Consider the following 5,849-nt stretch of genomic DNA (forward strand, 5'->3'; position numbering starts at 1 on the left):
ACAGTTATCCAACACTTTTTGGGTTTCATCCAGATAGTGAAAAAGGTGAATGGGGTGATTCCCTTCACATAACCTACAGGGAAACTTAACTCTACCCTTCTTTCCATGAACTTTACTACCACTAGTTGATGGTGTGTCACCAGCATGATCTCCAGAAGTTGATGACATGGGATGATGTGAACGGGAAGACCATTCTTCTAAGATCTGAGGAAAATCATGACAATTTCGAAGAAGATGGTTTCTTGCACAAAGTTTGCATGGATATTGAACTTTGTGAGGCTAGATATCGAACTTTGTGAGGCTTGACGGACGGTTTCTCATCAGATGTTGCATTCAAAGCAATGGTTGCTTGGTTGCCCCTCTACTGAATTTGCTTCTTCTTCTTCTTCTTTTTCCCTTTCTTCTTCTTCTTAACCACCTGGTTACTAGTACCAATACTTTCACTAGGCGAAGAGGAAGAAGGGGAGGAAGAAACAACCGAGGAAGAAGGCAAAGGATCAACTTTAGGATCAATTGATTTTGTCCAATTGGAGGTGTACTCGATTGTGGAGAAATCATGACATTTTAAACCAAAGAGGTTGAAAACAAGCATACTGGCAAGCCAATGGTAAATCCCGGAAGGGACAATGTAGCGATATAAGGAGCACCAATATTTCCGAAAGGAGGAAACGGACGAGGATTCCCATCAAAAGGAATTCCTTGATCGCTGGACTCTGGATTTGTCGCCATATGTTTCAACCTAATATCAACTAAGGAGTGAGCGTGGAGGATGTTATCTGCAGTCAATTAATTTTATTTCAATCAAAGTAACATAACAAAACAAAAATAACTCTCGGCGAACCGAGAAGTACGGGCAGGCAATCTCCCTGAATGTTGTGTTTGGTGTATCACAGTGTACAAGGCGGTTGACTCGATTACCTAAGGATGGATAGCAACCTAGTGTTGTCCTCCCATATATACCCGAAAGTACGTGGAGGCCCAATCCGTATAAGCATTGTCTAATGCAAAACCGCACAGTGAGAGCATTCCCATATACTTTACGTATTGTAACACCACCCTATATACCCGAAGATACCCGAAGGTATGTGGACAAGCTACAATATACTCATATACATGAAATGAGGTATCGCACTCGGGATGTATTGCAGACAAATGTGCGACAACTGCTTTGTTTTACGACATCGAAACACGTCTCTAGCCTAGAACCACTAAATGTTTTTTGTTAGGTGACAATGCTCCATTAGGTAAATTCAGATAAATTTTAAGTTGATCTTCTTTAGAATTTTCCTCTCAAGATTCACTACGTGATGTATATTTTCAATTCCTAAAATGCAACTAATATGATAAGCATTATTCTCATTCAATTGAACAATGAAAACCTTAACTAGTAGGGATAGAGCAATCAGATCTTTGACAAAGAGCAAAGAGCACATCTAATGCAATTTCCCTAGCTATTCCTTTCAAGCATTCACAAACTACAATATGAATGATGCAAGATTTTCTTTTTGAATCCCTTAATGTTATGATGAACAAAAAGGAAACATACAATCAATCAATCTTTTTATAAGAACAAAGACTTTACGACAGTTCAGTTTCGAAGGAAAAGAAGACTTTTATGACACTTTCTTTCGAACAAAGATTAATCGACTATAATCTAACTTTGACGATGAATCGATAATGACAAAGAAATCATTTAAGAAAAATTAATCAATCAAGTCAAAGTAGGGCTGGAAAGAGGAAATACAAGTTGACTTCAGAGGCATACTACAATCATTGATCTTTCAACAAGCATAAACAAAAGGAAATTTGGAGAAAAAAACCCAATCCAAAGGTGAAAATTTTCCCTAAGGTGGATCAGTGCAGGTCAAAGAGGGCCTAACTGCACTGCAGAGCACTGTCTCTCACTCAAGGGTGCTCTGCAGAGCACTGTCCCCTGACCAAGACGGTGTTGATTCTTGAGAGGCCACTCAAGTGTCATCTAACCTCAATTTTTGACCAAATAACACTTCAAAAAGGCTGAAATACAATCAATGAAAGGAAGTAATGTCTGTTAGAGTGTCCTAGGATGTGGATAAGCTACTTGGAATGATGATCATTCCCTAGCGTAGTTGCTAATTTTTTTTGGATAATTTGGTATCTACGGATAAATACTAATTCCCTAGATAAGTAGCCATATCTAGAACAACATTTTAAAGTGTTTTAGTCTTTTCCTATAAGCAATAGATAAGATGAGAAGATGAGAATACCTACTTGTGGTTCCGCTTTCCTCTCGTATCCCTTGTATCAATCCTATCCCTCCTTCCCATACTTTATACGCTTAAGAAGTACCTGTAAACACAATAGAAAACAAAGAATCGATCAAAGCTAAAGATATATTGAATATAAGTGAAAGGAATCAGATACAATTCACACATATAAGCATTACAAAACAATACAAACATATGGGAGAAAGGTTCAAACACTTTATTGAATGGAAGAAGGAATTACAACCATTGGTGTTTGATTCAAAGCCATTCCTCCAGCTTGGATCCCATCCACATCACATCAAAAGCATGACAAACTTGTAGCATTACAATACTTGCTTCAAAGCCAAATCTCATAGAAAAATTATCTCCTTACAATTCAAAATGATCCAGCCCCTGATCACTTAGATGAGTGATCAATTTATAGGAATATGAAGGAGGTTTTGTCATAAATGGTGGCATTGAATGGCCTTCCATACTTAGAATTAGTTCCATGGAGGAAGGGATGAAAGGATAGGATGCACCTTAACTCATTCCTCATCCATTTTGTAGCTCATAGGAGTTGATAAGTGAGGGAACCTTCTAGATGACTCCAAACGATAAGAATATTCACCAAACCCTATGTGAATTTCGCTCAATCTCGCCTAGCGCAGGTGAAAGGAAGCCTAAGTGCTCTGTAGAGCACCTTGGCATGGACTTAACTGCTATGCAACGTACCCTTACATGGGCCTACCTACGATGGTCCCTCTAGAGGCTATTTCTGGATGTATTCAAGTCATGAAACTGTATGGGAAGGAGGCATTTAAAGGGATGACTTGTTTAGGGCATGTAGCAACTAAAATTAGGGTTTGATGAGCCCTAAAACACTGATTTGGATGATGGGATTGATATGCCCAAATCGATCTGTAACACCATGATAAGAAAACTACAATACTCAATTTCCAAATGACAAGGCATATTCGAGAGGCCCACCTTCAAACATATGATCATGGCAGATGAGCAAGGGACCACATGGTTGGCTCAGGTTGCGGAGAAATTGCACAATGAGCTAGCTGGTGGCTGCAAGGGGTTGTTGGCTGAGGACCATCTTGGAGAAAGAAAAAAGATCTCCTAGGGATATTACCCACAAAACCCACAAAATGGTGGGTAACATTTGGCTCCAACTGTGTTTTGGGAAGTTTTAGTGTCTACAGATAAACGCTTAAACCCCTAGACTAGTAGCTAAGTCTAGAACAATAGTGCAAAGCATTCTCTACCTTTTCTATAACCAATAGATTAAATAAGATAGTAAAGAAGCCTACTTGTAGCTTTCGCTTACTCCTTATCTCCCTTGACCAATTCCGTTGCTCCTTTCCATACTTAATCCGCTTGAAAAGTACCTGCGCACAGACAGAAGACAAAAACCGATCAAAGCATATAATAATGATCTATTGATTTAACATAGAATGGAATCAAGTTCATAATACACATATGAAAGCATCAATGGACAATACAAACATATGGAAAAAGCTTTGAACACTTTATTAGTAAAAGGAAGAGTTACAGCCCAATTTTCTTGATTCAGTATCACTCCTCCAGTTCAATCCCATCCTCTCCTCATAACAAGCAAGACATTTTGACATCATTACAATACTTGAAACCAACTCAAGTCTCATACTAACAACATCTCCCTATAATTCAATGATTTCTAGCCCCTGATCACTTAGATGAATGGTCTTTTTATAGGTGAATGAAGGAAGTTATGCCATAAATGGTGATAATGAATGCCCTCCCAAACTTAGAGTTTAATTTCATGGAGGAAGGGATAAAGGGATTGATGTTCCTTAACTCCCTTCCTCATCCAAATTCAAGCCCAAAGGAGTAGATAAAATTGGGAAGCTTCTAGATGCATCCAATAAATAAGAATATTCCCAAACCCCAATGAAATTTCGCTCAAATTTGCCCAATGCAGGCCAAAGAGGGCTCAAGTGCGTTGCATACCACCCAGGCAGTGTACTAGACTGCACTGCAGTGCACCCTGATGAAGGCTTGCCTGTGCTGATCTTCTTAGAGGCAGTTTTTGGATGATTTCAGTCATGGAATCTCTTGGGAAGGAGGCATTCTGATGGTTGACTTCATTTAGGGCATGTAACAACTAAATTAGGGTTTGATTGGCCCTAATAGTACTGATCTGTAGGTTGGGGTTGATGTGCCCAAATGGATCTGTAACAATTTCCCCCTAAAGCATGAAGTTGTAAATGTGTATGTCGAGTGAAATTCTTTATCATGTGGAGAGGAGGTTTCGAAGCAGAAGGTGACCTGCATCAATTACAATACATATATCATGATAATTTGATTTTTTTCTCATGAACTTGGTGAGGGAAGGCATACCCATGCTCAGCTTATAAACCTTCATTACATGTACAAATATAGTCGTCTACAAATATAGACCCATGAATGGATGATCATGAATGTAAGGCCATTGCACATTTGATTTAGTACTCCTAAAAATATCGCAGCCCAGATGGATGAAACTAGATCCAGGGTCTTCAATCTCGTTCAATCTTTCGCTCAAGTACAAGTCTAACCATGTGAATAGATGATCTGAAGTCGAACATGGGAAGACATCGTCTGATTACCAGCCAATGATGTAAGTCGTTAACGGACGCGAGAGGAATCACCGATAATGATGATGACCCTCAAGGTACTACATTACATTTCGCATGGTGTCAATAAATGATTTGATGTCGAACACCATACAAAGTCTTTCGGGCAAAGGCCAGTGATGTCAACCTATCACCGGAAGTGAAAAACCTACCATTGATGTATGCAAGCCTCAAGGTACTGAAGGGGTGTTTCTAAGTCAACTTCTTGGATGATGTGCTGACGTCGACAAGAAGCAACTCGTCGTAGGAGGGCCTTGATGTATCCCACATCAATGACACGAAATGAGGTAAATGATTTTGGAGATGAAAAATCGACTGACAGCAAAAGGTTCAGGAATGGAAATCATGAAAATGAAGGCTTACAATATTGCAAAGGATGAAGTTTGAACTGAATGACTTCTCTTGAAGATGTCAGCGACACTAAGATGAATTGGTATCATTGACCCAAAACAAAGCAATGGATGGTATGATAGACCAATGGTGTGATAACCATCAAGCTAAATGACCCAACCCACATAGTCATGGTGATGAGGTGAAAGTGTCATGTTCAAGAGCGACTTGCTACCATAAAGAATTTTCCCATTTTTCCAATTTTCCCTAGTCATTGCTAACCAGTACCTCTTTATTTTTATCAAGCTTGAGGAGGATAACATATTCTTGTTGTATAATTCCACCCTTTGGGTGAATCCATCACTATTTGATGCTTTAACGAGTCTAGCGAAGGTGAAACTCGGTCCTATCTAGATGGACAAGTTTGTCGCTATTTGATGTTTTTAAAGAGTTTAACGACAAAGATAACTCGGTCCTTTTCATGTTTACAGAGTTTGAAAAGGGACGAAAAGGAAACTTCAAAATTTCTTTTTTGTAGATTAATCTCTCAAGTCCGAAAAAAGCATAAAATATTACGAGAGAGATATCATTTCCAATCCTTTAACGAGCTGGAAAGAACAAGTGCTCGACA

The sequence above is a fragment of the Pinus tabuliformis genome, chromosome 2_1, assembly GCF_031772625.1.
Source record: "Pinus tabuliformis cultivar Carrire ecotype Pingquan chromosome 2_1, CPIR1, whole genome shotgun sequence".
In the NCBI taxonomy this organism is placed as follows: domain Eukaryota; kingdom Viridiplantae; phylum Streptophyta; class Pinopsida; order Pinales; family Pinaceae; genus Pinus; species Pinus tabuliformis.